At 34.5% G+C, this 23,722-nt stretch overlaps 1 protein-coding gene across 4 annotated transcripts in view; it reads right to left on the bottom strand.

Annotated features, from left to right (window-relative positions):
* Window positions 1-23,722, bottom strand: part of LOC134475471 (uncharacterized) — a 100,252-nt gene that overhangs the window by 10,483 nt on the left and 66,047 nt on the right. The gene's annotated exons all lie outside the window — the stretch shown is intronic.

Below are 23,722 nucleotides of genomic sequence, written 5' to 3'. Positions count from 1 at the left end.
TATAGCCATACCAATTATGGGAAGATGCATACCATTGTGATACAACTACTTTGTTGGATCCACTTGAAAATTGTGGGTACTTTTACATAGTTTCTTTGGTATTTTATTTTTTCCTCATATTATTTTTTATTTTAAAGAGGGTAAAATCAAACAGAACAAAATAGATCATAAGAAAACAACTTAAGAAATAAGGATTTCAAAGCAAGACAACCAGAGACCTTCTAGGCCTATCATTTTTGTTTGTCTTTTTCCTTTTTATCGGTACCAGGGATTGAACTCACAACTGCCTGCTTGCAAGGCAGGCGCTTATGCCACTAAGCTAAATCCCCAGCCCCCAGGCCTATCATATTGTCTCTTGTTTTCTTCCAAATAGGCTCTCTACCCTGCCACCTATCAATCCACCATCTTCCCACGATCCTCTGTTTCTTTGGTATTTTAACACGGGGAAATTTGATGCTGTCCATAAAACTATGATTTTTTAAGAATTAAGCAATTTTTTGCCTTTAAAAAAAAAATTAAATAATACGTGAAACTTATATCCTGACCCCTTCCTAATTTTCAGCTCATACCAATAAACTCCCCTTTAAGGGGTAGGGAATCTTGGACTGATGATAATGTTAAACTGAAGTTAGAGGGTAGTTTTCATGAGGAAAGCCTACCTGATAGAAATAGATATTTATATAAGACATACCAAATATTTCTTATCCATAGTTTAGAACTTTCTTTTGTTCTTGTGCTTTAGTTTTCGTTTTGATGTTTCAATCTTCTTTAAATTAAAATGCAAAACCACAATAAGGCAGCAGAAAAAATCATGACTAGGAAAAAATGATTTCTTCACTTCTACCTACAGTCATTTTGATGCTTGCTTTCTGACGTCATAGTGGGTAGAATCAAGAATCCCTGACCATTCTGTGTCTTAGCTCCTAAAGGTGTTACCTATCTTTTCATGATGTATCCTCCTTCTTTAGTGCCTGCTATTTTCTCTGTTAGGCAAAAAAAAAAAAATATAGTATATATTTTGTGATGAAGAAGGCCTATCTACATTTGGATTTGGAGGCCATAAATACAGATTTGTTAGCTTAAACACTGTGACTGTTTGAAAAGGATTCCAGGGAGAAGCAGAGTATCTTAGCATGAAGGCCTACTGCACACCTCACATTTCCACATTTTTGGCCTACGTTGAATTCAGTATGGTAGACCTAGTATTTGATCTAACTAGATAGTTATAGAGACATGTTTTAGTCAATGTTAAGAGTGAAAAATTATACACTAGAAGACAGGGCCAGAAGAAAACAAAAATGATAACAATTTCTAAAGATAAGGCCTTAACAATGGTGGTTATAGTGATGATTACAGAAATGTAACATTAAGAACATGTGATGGTTAAGAAAGAATTGCACCTGGTCAGTGAAAACAGTTTTCTCCAGAATTCATATTTAAATAAACACTTTAAGTGACGTGACTGAGGGGGCTATAAATATAGATTCATTATCTTGGATATGTATCTTTTATTATCACACTAAAGCACTTAGGAGAATGAGAAAGTGATCTATTAATGTTTATATGGAAACAGTAGGCAGATACTAGGATTGTCCTGAACAACTTACTCTGAAGTCATTATTGTTGGACCTAAAAATGAGCCTCCACATATTATCCAGAAATGTGGTCCATATGGCTGTTCACATTAAAGTTGTTATTCTATATTGTATTCCATAAAACTAAAATATCCTCCTCAATATGAATAAACATCATGGGGAATTGTATTGTTCCATACTGACAGTGTAGTTGATGATATGAGGGCATGGGGTACATGTTCATTATAATGTTAGTCCTCCCATAGTCCAGCTTGACAAATTCAAAGAACAAAAATACAGATATGTGCTGGGCACAAACATAGGAAAATCAGAAGGTGCTTATTTGCATTCATGATCAAAGAGTAAAAAAGATAATCTGTGGATTGAGAAAACTAAACCAATACATGTTTTTTGAATTCACTGGTAGTATTTCAAAGAACAAAAATATGGGCATGAAGACACACAGGTATGTATAACCTATCTATAAGAGCCTGACTACATACTCCATATATTAGAAATCACAGGCAAAGCAGTTGCTCTTATTCTCTTCCTGAATCCTAAGGAAGTTTTCTCAGTTATCACACAACAAAGGCCACATTTAAGGCAGCAATATCTTTAAATAGGGTTATACTGCTGTATGGAGGGCCAGACGAGTTTTTCAAATGAAGGTAAAGTTTTAAAATTTATGATTCAAAAACAAAAGCACTGACCAACTTATCCGACCATTTCCTAATTAATTTTCCAATTCTCATGGAAATCTATTTTACCACTCCATCTCTCCTCAAACATATTTTTTATTCCAAGTTGATAGTCTCACTTTATTCAGAAAGCAATAATTGAAAGAGAACTATTTCATCTCAATACAAAAATTTGCTAACATGCCTGCATCAATCTATCTTTCTATTTATCTATCTTTCTATCTGTCTGTCTATATATATTCTATAGTGTTTCTACTCAAAGACAAATTCCATTGTTCTCCACACACCATCATCTTGCTTCCTCAAGGACATTACTCATGGAATTATTCTTATTCTATCTTATAGAAACACTTTTGTCCCATTATCTGTCTTATTAACATAGAGGTGTGTATTATGCAAAGCTTCTCTTAAACTCACACTTTTCTCCCAGCCACTGTCTTTTTTTCCTTGTCCCTTGTTTTGTATAACGTCTCAGATAACTTGGCTACCATAACTGTCATGACTTCTTCACCCCTATTTAACTTTTCAATCTAAGTCAAGCTTGCTTCTATTTATACCACTTTGCTCAAACTGTGCTTGTCAAGACAATTGACTATCTCCACATTGCCAAATTTTATAATTTCTTTTTATTTGATTTGCTCTGTATTTATACCTGGATGTAAGTCAAATAATGACATTAAATAATATTCATATCCTGGTACTACCAAATTGATACATACCAAGATCCAAACTCACTTATCTAACCACATATTCAGTATCTGCAGTTTTATATCTAATAGGAATCCTCAATTAACCTGGTCAAAGCCACATTTTTGACCTGTCTTTTACACCATTTCCAATTTTTCTCCTCTTCCACTCTTCTACCCAGTTTCTCAAACCCAAATCCTTGGAGTTTTCTTTGATTCCTCCTTTTCCTTTATGTTTCCTGTTTAGTCTATCAGTAAGTTTTACTTATTCGTTAAGAGTGTCAACTGAACTTCCCTCTATGTCCAGATACCACCTTAGTCCTTTATGATTCTCTACAAACCTATCTCTGCAAAAAATTTCATCCACCCAGATGTTGAGTATCTTTCTTTGAATTTATCACTCTTTTGTTTTACTCCTAAGGTTGTTATCTTGCTCTTTCTCAGATTTTCCATACAGAGAAAGGATTTTTGCTGTTTTTAGTCTAAACTTATTAGTCAACAAGTTTTTTTTCTAATTTTCACATTTAATGCATATTACTCCTAAGTTCTAATTACATTATATTATTTTGTTTTATTTATACAACTTATAATCTGAAGTAATCTTATTTACTTATTTTCTGCTTCCTTCTGCTTCTTGAATGTAAGCTTCGTAAGGATAAGGCATAATCTTGGATACCACTGTATCCCCGTTCTAAACAAATAACAGGCATTTTATACATTTTTTAATGAATTGATTAATAAAAAACTATTGAATGCATTTTTATTGTAAGAAACAAAGGGAATTATTTGGATTTATTTTCTCATGGAGACTGTAATTCCTATGCTGTGAATCTCTACTTTAATGGCCTCCTGAAATATGTCTAACCTATCTATAATAGCCTGACCTGGTACTGGTCCCTAAGAATAGAAATGAAAAGTAATGAGTAATAAATACCTAGTCTAGTTATTCCACAAAATCTTTAACTTCAACATCCTTTTGACTGACTGTTTATTGTGTCCTTATAAGGAAAATAAGAATCAGCAAAAGTATTTGTTGTATAAACTACTCAATTTAATTTTCATGAGCACATTTAACCAAAGGAAAAATTATTAAGAATAATATATTATGAACAGAAATTTGATTAATTTTTTGAGCAGAGACAATATCTCCACATTTCCTTCAGTCTCGCTTTTTATTCTGGATAAAAGATAACTAGAATTGAGTATATCAAATCTGGTGTACAGTGATCACCTAGACAGGCCATAAGTGAGACAACAAAATGGAAGACAAGGAAAGATGAAAACTGTTTTCAATATCCTACTCTAAGATTATTCCAAATATCAAAAAGTCCTCATGTCTTTGTCTGTACCTGCTCCAAATAATAACTTTATCTGCCAAAAACACTGAATCTATGTTCCTATAGAGCTCTCTTAATCAACTGTAAAATTAAATTTTATCTTCCTTGATATAACTTAACACATGCCAAATTGCCTTTCAAAATGTAGACCAAATTTCACATTAATGGTTGAAAAATTCATATGCAAAAATACAAAGTATAACTAAATTCCATTAACATAACTCACTGAAAGCACAATTTAAAACCGCTCAGGCATATATTGGCACACAATGCATTCCAAAAGAAGAGAACTCAATACTATCAATGTAGAGCTGGAATCTCTTGACAAAACTCATGGTATTATTAGAATTATCTCTAATCAGAAGTACAGAATCAAATGAAATTATACACATTTAATTTCTGGGTACAAGTTTTACTATCTATGACCTATTTTGAAAACATACATGCACACACAATTACATATTTATGTGAATGTGCTGGAAGTTGCATTAAAATACAATCACTTTCCTTGAGTTCTGTTTAGTATCATTTAACAGTACCTTGGAACACTGTAGACTAAGAAGCATGAATTAATTTGCCAAAGGTATACACGCGAAGTTCTCGCCTGTCCACACAGTCTGGGACCCCAGGCAGAGTCCTCCAGAGGACAAGAGATTGGGACCTCGGCCGCGCCTGGCCACAGGTCTGCAGAGGAGGAGCTGGGCAGATCTGGGGTGCCCTCACTGGCCTCTCTGCGTGTCTGGAGGACTCTGGATTTCTGCGCCCAGACTGCTGGAGTTCCCTCAGGCTTCCAGGTGCAGTGAAGGAGAGAGGTGGGTTTAAGGCTTCCACATCAGCCTCCCCATTCCCGGCTTCATTTGGAGACCTGCTGAGCTCCCAATAGGTGGGCTGGCCCACACTACCAGCCTAGCCCAGCCTGTTTAGCTGCCGCGCCTGGCCACAGGTCTGCAGAGGAGGAGCTGGGCAGATCTGGGGTGCCCTCATTGGCCTCTCTGCGTGTCTGGAGGACTGTGGATATCTCTGCAACCAGGGAGGGTCCACAGGTTCCTGAAGCACTGCGGCCTGTGGTGAGTACCCTAACCCGGCTGCGATTGAAGAACTGTGGAGCTTCCAAGGGGCAGGTGGGCGCACAGTGTCCCTGAGGCCCAGCTTGTCTGGAACTGCGGAGTTCTGAGCAGGCAGAGGAGGGCCACTGGTTCTGTAGGCCTAATGGCTTGGAGTAGCGTGGCGCCAGAGTCCCAGTAGCTCCAAACATAGAAGGGGATTTTCAACAGATCCTGAGGAAGCTTTCAAGTAACACTTGAAACACAGAAATATAGGAAAATGACAAAACGAAAGACCAAATTACAACCTCAAACCTCCAGCCCACCTCAAGAAACCCTAGGAGCGATGTATATAGAAGAAAATATATCCCATCCACCTCATATATCGGACACAATAGCCACTGAAATTGACAAGCAACTCCAGGAAGCTTTAAAGAAATTCAAACTCGAAATAATCTCCCAGATAAAAGAAGAAATGATAAAAGAAATGAAAGAGATTCTAAATATATCTAAAGAAAACACAGATAAAAAATTGGAGAAACTAAACAAAAAGATAGAATCCCTAGACGAGCAATATAAGAAACAAACAGAATACATAATGCAGATGCACAGAGATATACAGGAAATAAAAAACTCCACTGAAAGTTGTAAAAACTGCCTTAATGAAAGTGAAGATAGAATTTCAGACCTTGAAGACAGGATTGCAGCTAGTGAACAGGAAAGGAAAGATCTTTTGAAAATAACAAGGAACCAGGAAACAACAATTCAACAACTGCAAGACGATGCAAAGAAGAATAACATAAGAATGATAGGGATTAATGAAAGAGAGGGAGACAACATGAAGGATGTCAGGAGGATATTTAGAGAAGTAATAGCTGAAAATTTCCCAAGCATGAGATCAGAAACTGACATCAGGATCAGTGAAGCATATAGAACTCCAAACAGTCATAACCAAAATAAAACTACACCCAGACATATAATAGTCACCATCCCAGAAATCCAACACAAGAATAGATTATTAAAAGCTGTCAGAGAGAAAAGACAAATCACTTATAAAGGAAAACCTATCAGAATCACAGCAGACTTCTCAGCACAAACGATAAAGTCAAGAAGAGCATGGAGTGAAGTATTCCAGATCCTAAAGCAAAATGATTTCCAACCAAGACTGATATATCCTGCAAAACTATCATTCAAAATAGATGGTGCAATACGATACTTCCATGACAAAGAACAGCTGAAGAACTTCATGAACACCAAACCAACCCTGCAAAAAATATTGAAAGACAGTTTAGATACACAAAGGAAAAAACCACTAAGCAAAGCAAATAATTAAACAGAACCGAAAGATAAAGATGCAACAGCAGAGAGATAAGAATCCTACAATTAACCAGCATTTAACAGTAATAACCATTAATGTAAATGGTCTCAATGCACCAATCAAAAGAAACAGACTAGCAGAATGGATCAAGAAACAAAATCCAACCATATTCTGTTTACAGGAAACCCATCTAACCCAGAAAGATACTCACAGACTGAAAGTCAAAGGATGGAAAACAATTCTTCATGCAGCAGGAATCCAAAAAAGGCAGGAGTAGCCATTCTGTTTGCAGACAACGTGAACTTTAAACCAACAATGACCATAAAGGACAAAGAAGGTCACTACATACTCGTAAGGGGAAAACTCCAAGAGGAAGAGATAACTATCTTAAATATATACGCACCAAACTCCAGAGCACCCAGTTATATAAAACAATTATTAACAGAAATGAAAACTCAAATTATCAGTAACACAATTGTAACAGGAGACCTTAATACGCCATTGACACCAAGGGACAGATCAACCAGACAGAAAATGAGCAAAGAAATAACAGAACTGAATCACACCTGTGAACAAATGGGTTTGATAGACATATACAGAATGTTCCACCCAACAACATCAGAATACACATTCTTCTCAGCAGTACATGGATCATTTTCTAAAATAGACCATATATTAGCTCACAGAACATATTTAAGCAAATGCAAAAGAGTTGAAATCATCCCTTGCATATTATCGGATCATAGCGCTCTGAAATTAGAAATTAATGACAAAGGATACTGCAAAAATTCCGCAAACACATGGAAACTAAATAACACACTCTTGAGTAATCAGTGGGTCACAGAAGAAATTAAAGAAGAAATTAAACAATACCTAAAAGAAAATGAAAATGCGGATACAACTTACCGGAATCTGCGGGATGCAATGAAAGCCGTTCTGAGAGGAAAATTTATTGCACTGAGTTCCCACATCAGGAAAACAGAACGAATACAAGTAAATAACTTGATGCTACACCTCAAACAGCTAGAAAAAGAAGAGCAAGTCAAGCCCAAAGCCAAAAGAAGAGAGGAAATTATAAGAATCAGAGCAGAAATCAATGCAATAGAGACTAAGAAAACAATCCAAAGAATCAACGAATCAAAGAGTTGGTTCTTTGAAAGAATAAATAAAATCGATAAGCCCCTAGCCAACCTTATTAAAAAAAGGAAAGAAAAAGCTCAAATTCATGCAATAAGAAATGAAAAAGGAGAAATCACTACAGACCCAATAGAAATACAGAGGATCATCAACACCTATTTCGAAAACCTCTACTCTCAAAAGTTTGATAACACAGAAGAAATAGACAGATTCTTAGAAGCATATGAAGTACCAAAGCTAGATCAAGAGGATGTAAAACTGTTGAATAACCCAATCTCTGCTAATGAAATTGAGAATGTAATTGGGTCCTTGCCCACCAAGAAGAGCCCAGGCCCAGATGGATTCACTGCAGAATTCTACAAGAAATATAAAGAAGACCTAATGCCGACACTCCTCAAACTATTCAATGAAATTGAAAGGGAAGCAATCCTTCCTAAGTCATTCCTGGAAGCAAATATTACTCTAGTACCAAAACCTGAGAAAGACCCAACTATAAAAGAGAACTATAGACCGATCTCCCTAATGAACACAGATGCAAAAATCCTCAATAAAATATTGGCAAATAGGATCCAGCAAATCATCAAGAAGATTATACACCATGACCAGGTGGGATTCATCCCAGGAATGCAAGGATGGTTCAACATACGCAAATCAATAAATGTAATCCACCATATCAATAAAGCCAAAAATAAGAATCACATGATCATCTCTATAGATGCAGAAAAAGCCTTCGATAAGGTCCAACACTTATTCATGATAAGAACTTTACAGAAAATTGGAATAAATGGTCTTTACCTCAATATAATAAAGGCCATTTATGACAAACCAACAGCCAGCATCATACTAAATGGCCAAAAATTGAAAGCCTTTACTTTAAAATCGGGTACAAGACAAGGATGTCCTTCATCACCACTCCTATTTAATATAGTACTGGAAGTACTAGCCAGAGCAATTAGGCAAGAAAGAGAAATAAAAGGGGTAAAGATAGGAAAAGAAGAAGTTAAATTATCATTGTTTGCAGATGACATGATACTCTACATAGAAGACCCCCTAAACTCCATTGAAATACTCTTAGATACAATAAATAAATTCAGTAATGTGGCTGGATACAAAATCAATACTCAGAAATCAATAGCATTCCTATACACGAACAACAAAATTACAGAGAGGGAAATAAGAGAAACTGGACTATTCACATTAGCAAGCAAAAAAATGAAATATTTAGGAATTACTCTTACGAAAGAAGTGAAAGTCTTATACAGTGAAAATTATAATACACTGAAAAAGGAAATTGAAGATGATCTCAGAAAATGGAAAGACATCCCTTGCTCATGGATAGGAAGAACAAACATTGTGAAAATGGCCATTCTCCCAAAACTCTTATACAGATTCAATGCAATCCCAATAGAAATACCATCAACATACCTTATAGATCTAGAGAAATCACTCCTAAATTTCATCTGGAACCAGAAGAGACCTAGAATTGCAAAGGCAATTCTAAGCAGCAAAGACAAAGCAGGAGGCATCACAATCCCTGACTTGAAGTTATACTACAAAGCAACAGTAGTAAAATCAACATGGTATTGGAATCAAAACAGAGCTGAAGATCAGTGGAATAGATTAGAAGATACAACCACAACTACAAACACACTCAACCACCTTATTTTTGATAAAGGAGCCAAGCAAGTTCACTGGAAGAACGACAGTCTCTTTAATAAATGGTGCTGGAAAAACTGGCTCTCCATTTGCCGAAAACTAAAGCTAGAACCATGTCTATCACCATGTACTAAATTAAAATCTAAATGGGTCAAAGATCTGAATATTAAAACAGAAACACTAAATCCATTGGAAGACAAAATAGGTAGAAACCTTGGAGACATAGGAGTAGGTAAAGAATTCATGAACAGGACTCAAACCGCACGGGAAATACTTCCCAGAATCAATAACTGGGACCACTTCTTATTAAAAAGTTTCTGCATGTCAAAAGAAATCTCCAGCATAGTGAAAAGAAAACCCACAAACTGGGAAAAGATTTTAGTGAACTCTCTCTCAGACAAGGGCCTCTTGTCTAAAACATATAAAGAATTAAAGAAACTCAGACCTCCGAAATTCAAAGATCCAATCCAAAAATGGGCATCTGAGATGAATATGCAATTCTCAGATGAAGAAATGCAAATGGCAAATAAATACATGAAAAAATGCTCATCATCATTGGTCATTAGAGAAATGCAAATTAAAACCACACTGAGATACCATCTCACTCCTGAAAGAATGGCCAGGATCAAGAAAACCGACAACAAATGCTGGAGAGGCTGTGGGGAAAAAGGAACTCTCCTGCACTGCTGGTGGGAGTGTAGACTGGTACAGCCTTTGTGGAGATCTGTCTGGAGATTTCTCAAAAAGTTGGGACTGGAAATCCCATTTATTCCAGCTATTCCACTTCTAGGCATATTCCCAGAAGAACTGAAAGCATCATACCACAGTGATATATGTGCACCTATGTTTATAGCAGCACAATTTGTAATCTCCAGATCTTGGAAACAACCCAAGTGTCCATCAACTGAGGAATGGATAAAAAAGTTGTGGTGTTTCTATTTATCAATAAATGGGCACAGCTTGAGACCATACTCGTAAGTGAAATAAATCAATCTCGCATGTGTGAATACCGAATAGTTTCCCTAATGTAAGTAATGATTCAAATATAGAAATATAAATAATTTAATTAAATCAGACCCCCAAACTTCAAAGACCCAATCCAAACATGAACATCTGAGATGAATGCACATATCACAGCTGAATACATACAAATGGCAAATAAATACATGAAAAATGTTCAGGATCATTGGTCATTCGATAAATGCAAATTAAAAAAACACTGAGATTCCATCTCACTCAAGAAAGTATGGCCAGAATCAAGAAAACAACCAACAACAAATGCTAGAAAGGGAGTACGATAACAGGAACTCTTATGTACTCTTGATGAAAGTGTAGTCCTTTGCAGCCCCTGTGGAAATCAGTGTGGAAGATCCTCAAAAAGCTGCGATTGGAGGTCCTATTTAATCCAGCTATTCCACTTCTGGGCATATTCCCAGATGAACTGAAAACATCATATCACAGTGATATATGTGCACCCATGATTACAGCAACACTATTTGTAACATCCAAATCTTCAAAATAATCCAAGTGCCCATCAATCAAGGAATAGATAAAAAAAATGTGGTATTTTTGTATAATGAAATACTACTCAGCTCTAAAGAAGGATCACTTTGAGGCTTTTATAAATCAATGGATACAACTTGAGACTATATTCATAAGTAAAACAAATCAAACTCATATGTGTAAATGTTATATTGTTTCCCTAGTGTAAGAAATTGAAAGAGAAAATAAGATCCAAAATATTAAAAAAATACATTATGAAAGGGTAAAAAACTGCTCATAGGGGAAAAATAGCTTCTGGGCATATTTTCAGATGAAATGGAAACATCATATCACAGTGATATATGTGCACCCATGATTATAGCAACACTATAAGGAGAAAAGAAGGGAAAAGAAAAAATGATAGAAATTTATGTATATACATTTGAGGAAGCTAAGATGATTATACTACTAATTCTATAAGTTCTTTGAACAAAACAGTTAACATATAGGATTAGATCAGTTTTGCATGTCTACTTCTAGTAATCTTAGTAACTGGTTTGAAGATCACTATGCAAAATAACAATACTTGTTAAGTTTCTAAAACTTTATTTTGAAAGCCTATATTGTTATTGTTTTGTGTTTTTGTTATGGTTGATATTTATCTCTTTTTTGTTGTGTTTCATGTATTTCATTTTTTGTTTTTCCTTCTTTAAATAAAAATAAACCTTAATCTAGTGATTCCATTCAACCCAGCTATTCCCTTTCTTGGTATCTTCCCAAAATAATTAAAAGCATCACACCACAGCAATGTATGCACACCCATAGCACAGTTTGTAATAGCTAAACCTTGCAACCAGCCCAAATATTCATCAATGAATATTGAAGGTGTGTTCTTTTTATATAACATGGTACTATTCTAACATAAAGAAAGATAAGCTTGAGACATTTCTAACTAAATGGAATCCTTTTGAGAGTATACACTTAAGTGAAAGAAATCAAATATACATGTCTAAATATCTCATTGTTTTTCTGGCATGAAAAACTTAAAGTGTAAATAAGGACCAAAACATATAATAGATATTAGGAAATGGGAAGGAAATGTTCAAATGAGAATGAACCAAGTAGGGGATGAGGGGCAAGAAAAATAAGAACAGATGAAAAAAATGGAAACAAAGAGTTTGTAAATAGGGAGGGACAAAAGAGCCAAAGGGGGGGGGGGAGAACGGAAAAAAAGAAAGAAGATATATCATGTTCAAGTATAAATTCCCTATAATGAATGTTATCATTATGTATATCTAAACTGTGCCAATTGAATAAAAAATACAAAAAAGAAACATCTACATTCCCATGTCCATTGCAGCAGCATGCATAATAGCTAAGAAATGTAAACAATGTAGCTGTCTGAGGATTATAATTGTGATATACATATGCATAATAGAATACTAATCATCAATTAAAAAGAATGAAACCCTTTCATTTGCATTAACATGCATGAACTTGGAGATTCATATAAGAAAAATAAGCCAGGCACAGATACACAAGCCCCACATGATCCACTCACATGTGGAATGTTAAAAATTTGATCTCATAAACTTGAGAGTAGAATGATATATACCTAGGCTTGAGAGACAAGGGAAGGGAAAGTCGGAGGAAAATTGAACAATAGGTACTAAATAATAATAAAATAGGAGTAAGAAGTTCTGGCATGCTATTACACAATAATATAATGTAGATAAACCTAATTTACTGTATATTTCAAAAAGTTATAACAGGAGATTTTTAACATTTTCAAGGTAAACAATGACAAATGTTTGAGAAAATATTTTATCTGATTCAAACATTACACATTATACACAGGTATAGAAACATCATGTTAACCCATATGTATGTATAATATTTATGTTTTGTGTATTGGTCAAAATAAACTTATTTAAATTTAAAAATTAATAAAAGTTAATTCTATTAATATTAAAACTCCTTCCTAAACATCCCTGTATTCTTTTCCAGTTCTTGGAACATTTTTCTGGCTCCTTCAGAGGAAAATTTATGAAAAAATTTTTAGATTCAGTTTTAATTCCTCTCACTCATTATTTCTATAACTCTTTTGAGCTGGGATTTCACTCCTACAACTTTACTGAAACTGTGTCATCCAAGTCAACAATACTCTCAGTGTAGCCAAGTATGGTGTCCAATTCTCAGGGATAATCTTACTTGATCTATCATTAGAACATAAACCAACTAATCACTCCATTCTCAAAATAGTTTCACTTAGCTTCCAAAACACCATATTCTCCTGGTTGTCTTACATTTCACTATTTACTTCTCTTTCTTTTGGTGTATTCTCATTTTTCTGATATTTGAACAATTTCTTTCACTAGAGCTCAGTTCTATTCTGTATGAATTTATTTTATTCATGATTTCAAAATTTTATTTATTTATTTATTTGTTTATTTTTGGCACCAGGGATCAAACTCAAGACCGTGCACTAGTAAGGCAGGCCCTTATGCTACTGAGCTAAATCTCCAGCCCCTCAAATTTTATATTTCTATCTTGGACTTATTCTTTAAAATCCACACTCAAACATTTCACCCACATAAAAATATAATAAGTATTCAAGTGAATTCACTAAGTATTTATTCCATTCTATAAATTTTATCATTTTGAATGACAAAGATTGCATATTTCCAGTTGTTCAGGCTGAAATATTTGCAGACATCTTTGACTTCTCTCTCTTTATCTCTAAATTAATGCAGTGTTATGTATAAATTTTCAAGTTGAAATGAAATTATAACCCATGAAAGTATAAATTTCACTTGTAAAAGTATGTATATGAATTTTAAATTTTTATTTTAAGAAAAAGTAAAACAAAATTTCATAGGAAATTAGTAGAGGAGTAACAATGGTTAATGCATCACATACAATTATCTTTAAATTAGTTACTTAGAGTAAAAGATATAGGTATTTAATTATCCAAATAATATTAGCACAAACCTCTCTTTTCAGTGATGTAAGATAAACTGGTAATATAACTGTCTTAACTAATATATACATATATAGTTGTGGGGTTTTTTTTGCTTTTTCCTTCCTTCTTTCTTCTTTTAATTCCCCATCCCAATTTCTCTTTATTTTCAAAATTTCTTCCCATTTTACAATATCTATTGTACATTCTGGATCTTACTCTTTTAGGGTCTCACACTAGGAGTACAATATGATGTTTACATATGTGTGTCTGGTTTATTTCACTTAGGAGTAACATCTAAAGTTGCATTCATTTAGCTATGAAAGTTCCCAGTTTTTCTTTCTTTGTGGTTGAGTAGTACTCATTTTTATCCATTCCTCACCTGATGGGCATTTGCATTGCTTTCAAGATCTAGCCATTACAAATCATTCTGCTTTAAACGCAGGAAACCTCACCTAGCCTGGACACGGATAGGACTGACAGATTGATAGCTCTTTCTGGATTCCACACATATATATGTGTGGGATAGTGTTTTTAATTCTTCTGGAAAAATATTCAGAAGGGGAATAGCTGGGTTGAATGTGATCTCCAATCCTAGTTTTTTGAGGAATTTCCACGCTGATTTCAACTGTGTTTATACCAGTCTACACTAGGTTCATATATGGACAAATAAAAAATGCTATGATCCTCCAATGGTGGTGTAGAAATCATTTTTAATCCTAATATAAAAGTTAAGGGATAAAAGTAATAAAGATAATTATAATTAGATATATGTTAATAGTTACATGGCATAAAAATATTTAAATGACAATATTATTAACAAAACGTTTGTTAGCAAGTAAAATATTATAGAGCTTTTTATTAAATTAAAGTTAAGTTATTGTACGCTTAAAATAGATTTTATATAAGACTATTGTTTGAGAAAGGAATCAAAATTTATCACCACAAAAAATCAGTCTATCACAAAGGAAGACAGTGAAACAGGAACAGTAAAACAAAAAACTAAAATACAGTCAGAAATGAAACATGAAACTTTCTATATTAACAATTATTTCAAAAATAAATTGATAAAAATCCCCTAATCAAAAGATTCAGATTGGTTGAATTCATAAAAACTAACAAAAAAACTGAAAATAAAGTATCCAGCCATATACTGTGTTCAAGAAACTAGCTTCAGATTTTAAAATACATATAGGCTGAATTGAAAAGATCAAGAAAGACGTTTGAGGCAAAAAACACAAGGGTAGTTATATTTAATCAGATAAAACAGATTCAAAATAAAAAAAAACTTGTCACAATAGACAAAAAGATTAATTAATCAAAAAATAAGTATAAATATAGACATTCATTTTGGATGAAAGCACCTAAATCTATAAAGCAAACATTGGCAGAGCTAAAGAAATGTATAATATAATAAGAAAAGACTTCAGTACTCCACTCTCAATAGTGAATAAAACATTGAAACAGAAAATCCATAAGCAGAGGATTAACTAAAATTTCTAATTAAAATTACAGATCAGATGGATCTAACAGACACATATGAAGCATATTGGTCAAGATCAACAGAATTCTTCTCAATTGCTCAGAGAACATTCTCCAGGAAAGACCACATATTAGATCACAAAACAAGTTTAAAAAAATTTACAAAACATTGAAATAATAGCAAATATTTTGTAATATAAATGGAAGGAAAATAGTAATCAAGAATAAAAGGAAACAAGACATTTGTATATCTGTAGATGTTAAACAATGCACTCTTGAGCAACAAATGTGTCAAAGAACAAATCAAAATAAAATTGGAAAGCAGAGTAAGTCCCTGGCTTATGAACACATTCTGTCCTGTAAGAATGTTGGTAAATTGCATTCAATTATAAGTATGAGAAAAATGAATCTTATATAGTATAACTGTGAAAGTTCAGAAGTTGAATGTTTGTCAGTTGAGGCTTACTGTATCGTGAGATCAATGATAATGAAAACATAGCATACTAAACTTAGAAGCATTATTGAGAGAAAAGTTAATAAACAGCTACATTAAAAAAGAAGATATAAAATCAGATATAATAAAATCAAACAAATATAACAAGATATACTATGGTAGCCATTGTTGATTTTCTATTATCTTGTTTGGAAGTGCTGTATCACTTTCATTGTTTTGTTTCAATTGATTTAATTCTGTTTTGTTTTATTTGACTTGATTGCATCTGATGGTATAGTCAGTCACTTTGAAGATAACAAGAGGCATTATGGTAGCCATTGTTGATTTCCTATTATTTTGTTTTGAAATCCTGTATCATGTTCACTGTTTTTTTTTTCTTTGATTGGCTCTATTTTGCTTTATCTTATTTGGTTTTATTCTCTTTAAAATATAGAAAGAAGGAGACAGGGATTTGGCTCAGTGGCATAAGTGCTTGTTTGGCAAGCATGAGGTCATGAGTTTGATCCCTGGTACAAAAAAAATACCAAAACAAAACAAAAAAAGGAATGAAATATAGAAAGAAGATCTAACTCAATTACATATTATAGCTTTATATCCCAATGAACTAGAAAAAGAATATACAGCTCAAAATTAGCAGAGGGATAGAAATAAAGATCACAATAGAAATAAGTGAATCCAAGAATGTAATAGCAACAGAAAAAAATTAATGAAAGTAAGAATTGGTGTTTTAAAAAATTGACAAAACTTTAGGAAAGCTATGAGGAAAAGAGAGAAAACTGAAATAAATAAAATTGGAATCAATGGGTGGAGTGTAGCTCCATGTAAGAGTATGTCCTTAGGATGAATGAGGACCTGGGATTGATTCTAAGCACCATAGGATGAAGTAAACAAACATAAGAAAAGCAGACAGTATATATGATGGCTCAGAAAAACAAGAAAAGAATTGTAAGGCACTATATGAACAATTATACACTGATAAAATGCATACCAAGAAAAAACAGATAAATTTCTAGAAACATAAACCTATAAAACTGAATCATTAAGAAACTGAAAGTCTCAATCAACCAAAGAGTAAGGTAATTGAATCAGTAATCAATCCTCAAAACTGAACAGTGTATGAACAGAGTGCTTTACTAGTTAATTATAGCAAACATGTAAAGAATTAACACCAATCTATCTTTTATGCCTTCAAAAATTGAAGCACATGAAAAACTTCTTTTATGAAGACAAACTATCCTTATAGGAGAACCAGGCAATATTTCACACACAAAAAATGGAGGCCAATATCCTTTATGAGGCTAGAGGAACAATTAACAGCATGCTGAAAAGCAAAATTCAATAGTACAGTAAAAATAATGCACACCATAATCAGGTAGGATTTATCTTTGGGATGCAAGGATCCTTCAACATATAAAAATACATTACTGTAACACAACAATAATAAAGTATTAAATCATAAAGTCATAACTTAATACAGTATTAAATCATTAAATAAAGTATAAAATCATGTGATAATCTCAATACATGCAAAAATCTGAAAGTGCTCAATATTTTTCAAGACAAATGAACATTAAGTTATTTATATAAGCCTAGTGGTGGCAAACCTATTGCATGTGTGCTGCAGCAGTATCTTTATGTCAGTGAAAGCTCTAAAACGTTTGCTATTTATGATCACCTCAACATAATAAACATCATATATGAAAAGCTCATAGCTAACAACATACTCAGCAGTAAAAGACTGAGAGCTTTCCCTCTAAAATCAATGCAAAGTCAAAGATGCTCACTTTCATCACTTCTGCTAAATACAATACTAGAAATATTAGTCAGAGTAATTAGGAAAGAAAAGGGAATTAAAGCTATCCAAACCAGAAAAGATGTAAAACTGTCTCTACTTGCAAATTATATAGTCTTGTATTTTGAAAATTCCAAATTTTTCCCCCAAAAAGCTGCTAACACTAATAAAGAGGAAAATGGTGGCTAGAAACCAGAAAGTAGGAATGTGTGCAAATGGGAAGGGGAACAATGTAGGATGGGGTTTCCAAAAAGAGGATGTAAGGGAAAATGGCAACAAAACTTTTGTAAAGAAGAGATGAAAAGGGTGCAGAGAGGAGAGGAAAATGGGAAAAAAGAAGTAAGATATACTAAAGATTCAGGACGTGATTATGTACTAATTTTTTAAACTAATACAAGAATTTAGTAATGTTGTAGTGTACAAAATTATCACAAAAGTCCACTTGCATTCTTATACTGTAACAAAGAAATTAAAAATGATGTCATTCACAATGGCATCAGAAAGAATAAAACACTTACAAAAACCTTATGGCAAACAAAAGACTTCTAAACTGAAAACTACAAAATACTGATCAAAGAAATTAAGGATCATACAAATAAAGGAAAAAGGGTCACATTGTTAGGATGAAAGATGTAGTAATGTTAAAATGTCAATATCACTTGAAACAATGCAGGACTTCAGTAAAACCCCTATCAAAAATCCCAGTGACAATTTTTACAGAAACAATAAATACACTCCTAAGATTCATATGCAAAAGCAAAAAATCCAAGAAGCCAAAACAATGTTGAGAAGGACAAAGCTTTAGGCGTCACACTTCCTGATTTTAATATATACTACAAAGCGAAGTAATGAAAACATATAGAACTACAGGAAATTAGACAGACAAATGTAACAGCAGAGAGCCCAGAAGTAAACCAATAAATGCATAACCAACTGATCTTCAACAAGGGTGCTAAAAATACGTAATGGAGGCAGAGGAGGAGCTGGGCAGATCTGGGGTGCCTTCATCGGCCTCTCTGTGTGTCTGGAGGACTGTGGATATCTCCGCCCAGACTGTTGGAGTCCCCCCAGGCTTCCAGGTGCAGTGAAGGGGAGAGGTGGGTTTGAGGCTTCTACATCCGCCTCCCCATCCCGGTTGCACTTGGAGAACTGCTGAGCTCCCGATGGGTGGGCGGGCCCACACTATCATCTGAGCCCAGCCTGTTTTGCTGCCACGCCTAGCCATTGGTGTGCAGAGGAGGAGCTGGGCGGATCTGGGGTGCCTGCATTGGCCTCTCCATGTGTCTGGAGGACTGTGGATATCTCTGCAAGCAGGGAGGGATCACAGGTTCCTGAGGCACCGCGGCCTGTGGTGAGAACCCTAACCCGGCTGCAATTGAAGAACTGAGGAGCTTCCAAGGGGCAGATGGGTGCACAGTGTCCCTGAGGCCCAGCTTGTCTGGAACTGCGGAGTTCTGAGCAGGCAGACGAGGGCCACTGGTTCTGCAGGCCCAATGGCCTGGGGTAGTGTGGTGCCAGAGTCTCAGTAGCTGCAAACATAGAAGGGGATTTTCAACAGATCCTGAGGAAGCTTTCAAATAACACTTGAAACACAGAAATATAGGAAAATGACACAACCAAAGACCAAATTACAACCTCAAACCTCCAGCCCATCTCAAGAAACCCTAGGAGCGATGTATATAGAAGAAATTATATCCCATCCACCTCATATATCGGACACAATAGCCACTGAAATTGACAAGCAACTCCAGGAAGCTTTAAAGAAATTCAAACTTGAAATAATCTCCCAGATAAAAGAAGAAATGATAAAAGAAATGAAAGAGATTCTAAATATATCTAAAGAAAACACAGATAAAAAATTGGAGGAACTAAACAAAAAGATAGAATCCCTAGATGAACAATACAAGAAACAAACAGAATACATAATGCAGATGCACAGAGATATATAGGAAATAAAAAACTCCACTGAAAGTTGTAAAAACCGCCTTAATGAAAGTGAAGATAGAATTTCAGACCTTGAAGACAGGATTGCAGCTAGTGAACAGGAAAGGAAAGATCTTTTGAAAATAACAACGAATCAGGAAACAACAATTCAACAACTGCAAGACGATGCAAAGAAGAATAACATAAGAATGATAGGGATTAATGAAAGAGAGGGAGACAACATGAAGGATGTCAGGAGGATATTTAGAGAAGTAATAGCTGAAAATTTCCCAAGCATGAGATCAGAAACTGACATCAGGATCAGTGAAGCATATAGAACTCCAAATAGTCATAACCAAAATAAAACTACACCCAGACATATAATAATCACCATCCCAGAAATCCAACACAAGAATAGATTATTAAAAGCTGTCAGAGAGAAAAGACAGATCACTTATAAAGGAAAACCTATCAGAATCACAGCAGACTTCTCAGCACAAACGATAAAGTCCAGAAGAGCATGGAGTGAAGTATTCCAGATCCTAAAGCAAAATGATTTCCAACCTAGACTGATATATCCTGCAAAACTATCATTCAAAATAGATGGTGAAATATGATACTTCCATGACAAAGAACAGCTGAAGAACTTCATGAACACCAAACCAATCCTGCAAAAAATATTGAAAGACAGTTTAGATACACAAAGGAAAAAACCACTAAGCAAAGCAAATAATTAAACAGAACCGAAAGATAAAGATGCAACAGCAGAGAGATAACATTCCTACAATTAACCAGCATTTAACAGTAATAACCATTAATGTAAATGGTCTCAATGCACCAATCAAAAGAAACAGACTAGCAGAATGGATCAAGAAACAAAATCCAACCATATGCTGTTTACAGGAAACCCATCTAACCCAGAAGGATACTCACAGACTGAAAGTCAAAGGATGGAAAACAATTCTTCATGCAGCAGGAATCCAAAAAAGGCAGGAGTAGCCATTCTGTTTGCAGACAACGTGAATTTTAAACCAACAATGACCATAAAGGACAAAGAAGGTCATTACATACTCGTGTGGGGAAAACTCCAAGAGGAAGAGATAACTATCTTAAATATATACGCACCAAACTCCAGAGCACCCAGTTATATAAAACAATTATTAACAGAAATGAAAACTCAAATTATCAGTAACACAATTGTAACAGGAGACCTTAATACGCCATTGACACCAAGGGACAGATCACCCAGACAGAAAATGGGCAAAGAAATAACAGAACTGAATCACACTTGTGAACAAATGGGTTTGACAGACATATACAGAATGTTCCACCCAAAAACATCAGAATACACATTCTTCTCAGCAGTACATGGATCATTTTCTAAAATAGACCATATGTTAGTTCACAGAACATATTTAAACAAATGCAAAAGAGTTGAAATCATCCCTTGCATGTTATCGGATCATAGCGCTCTGAAATTAGAAATTAATGATAAAAGATACTGCAAAAATCCCGCAAACACATGGAAACTGAATAACACACTCTTAAGTAATCAGTGGGTCAAAGAAGAAATTAAAGAAGAAATTAAACAATACCTAAAAGAAAATGAAAATGCAGATACAATTTACCGGAATCTGTGGGATGCAATAAAAGCCGTCCCGAGAGGAAAATTTATTGCACTGAGTTCCCACATCAGGAAAACAGAATGAATAAAAATAAATAACTTGATGCTACACCTCAAACAGCTAGAAAAAGAAGAGCAAGTCAAGCCCAAAGCCAAAAGAAGAGAGGAAATTATAAAAATCAGAGCAGAAATCAATGCAATAGAGACTAAGAAAACAATCCAAAGAATCAACGAATCAAAGAGTTGGTTCTTTGAAAGAATAAATGAAATCGATAAGCCCCTAGCCAACCTTATTTAAAAAAGGGAAGAAAAAGCTCAAATTCATGTAATAAGAAATGAAAAAGGAGAAATCACTACAGACCCAATAGAAATACAGAAGATCATCAACACCTATTTCGAAAACCTCTACTTTCAAAAGTTTGATAACACAGAAGAAATAGACAGATTCTTAGAAACATATGAAGTACCAAAGCTAGATCAAGAGGATGTAAAACTGTTGAATAACCCAATCTCTGCTAATGAAATTGAAAATGTAATTAAGTCCTTACCCACCAAGAAGAGCCCAAGCCCAGATGGATTCACTGCAGAATTCTACAAGAAATACAAAGAAGACCTAATGCCAACACTCCTCAGACTATTCAATGAAATTGAAAGGGAAGCAATCCTTCCTAAGTCATTCCTGGAAGCAAATATTACGCTAGTACCAAAACCTGAGAAAGACCCAACTATAAAAGAGAACTATAGACCGATCTCCCTAATGAACACAGATGCAAAAATCCTCAATAAAATATTGGCAAATAGGATCCAGCAAATCATCAAGAAGATTATACACCATGACCAAGTGGGATTCATGCCAGGAATGCAAGGATGGTTCAACATACGCAACTCAATAAATGTAATCCACCATATCAATAAAGCCAAAAATAAGAATCACATGATCATTTCTATAGATGCTGAAAAAGCTTTTGATAAGGTCCAACATTTATTCATGATAAGAACTTTACAGAAAATTGGAATAAATGGTCTTTACCTCAATATAATAAAGGCCATTTATGACCAACCAACAGCCAGCATCACACTAAATGGCCAAAAATTGAAAGCCTTTACTTTAAAATCAGGCACAAAACAAGGATGTCCTTTATCACCACTCCTATTTAATATAGTACTGGAAATACTAGCCAGAGCAATTAGGCAAGAAAGAGAAATAAAAGGTTTAAAGGTAGGAAAAAAAGAAGTTAAATTATCATTGTTTGCAGATGACATGATACTCTACATAGAAGACCCCCTAAACTCCATTGAAAGACTCTTAGATACAATAAATAAATTTAGTAATGTGGCTGGATACAAAATCAATACTCAGAAATCAATAGCATTCCTATACACGAACAACAAAAATCACAGAGAGGGAAATAAGAGAAACTGGACTATTCACATTAGCAAGCAAAAAAATGAAATATTTAGGAATTACTCTTATGAAAGAAGTGAAAGACTTATACAGTGAAAATTATAATACACTGAAAAAGGAAATTGAAGATGATCTCAGAAAATGGAAAGACATTCCTTGCTCATGGATAGGAAGAACAAACATTGTGAAAATGGCCATTCTCCCAAAACTGTTATACAGATTCAATGCAATCCCAATAGAAATACCATCAACATACCTTATAGATCTAGAGAAATCACTCCTAAATTTCATCTGGAACCAGAAGTGACCTAGAATCGCAAAGGCAATTCTAAGCAGCAAAGACAAAGCAGGACGCATCACAATCCCTGACTTGAAGTTATACTACCAAGCAACAGTAGTAAAATCAACATGGTATTGGAATCAAAACAGAGCCGAGGATCAATGGCACAGATTAGAAGATAGAACCACAACTACAAACACACTCAACCACCTTATCTTTGATAAAGGAGCCAAGCAGGTTCACTGGAAGAACGACAGTCTCTTTAATGAATGGTGCTGGAAAAACTGGCTCTCCATTTGCCGAAAACTAAAGCTAGAACCATGTCTATCACCATGTACTAAATTAAAATCTAAATGGGTCAAAGATCTGAATATTAAAACAGAAACACTAAATCTATTGGAAGACAAATTAGGTAGAAACCTTGGAGACATAGGCGTAGGTAAAGAATTCATGAACAGGACTCAAACCGCACAGGAAATACTTCCCAGAATCAATAACTGGGACCACTTCTTATTAAAAAGTTTCTGCATGTCAAAAGAAATCTCCAGCATAGTGAAAAGAAAACCCACAAACTGGGAAAAGATTTTAGTGAACTTTCTCTCAGACAAGGGCCTCTTGTCTAAAACATATAAAGAATTAAAAAAACTCAGACCTCCAAAATTCAAAGATCCAATCCAAAAATGGGCATCTGAGATGAATACGCAATTCTCAGATGAAGAAATGCAAATGGCAAATAAATACATGAAAAAATGCTCATCATCATTGGTCATTAGAGAAATGCAAATTAAAACCACACTGAGATACCATCTCACTCCTGAAAGAATGGCCAGGATCTAGAAAACCAAAAACAAATGCTGGAGAGGCTGTGGGGA

Source organism: Cavia porcellus, unplaced genomic scaffold (assembly GCF_034190915.1).
Source record: "Cavia porcellus strain 051 isolate PalLab524CR breed Dunkin Hartley unplaced genomic scaffold, mCavPor4.1 scaffold_3, whole genome shotgun sequence".
In the NCBI taxonomy this organism is placed as follows: domain Eukaryota; kingdom Metazoa; phylum Chordata; class Mammalia; order Rodentia; family Caviidae; genus Cavia; species Cavia porcellus.
This window is presented reverse-complemented; position numbering and strand designations above follow the sequence as displayed.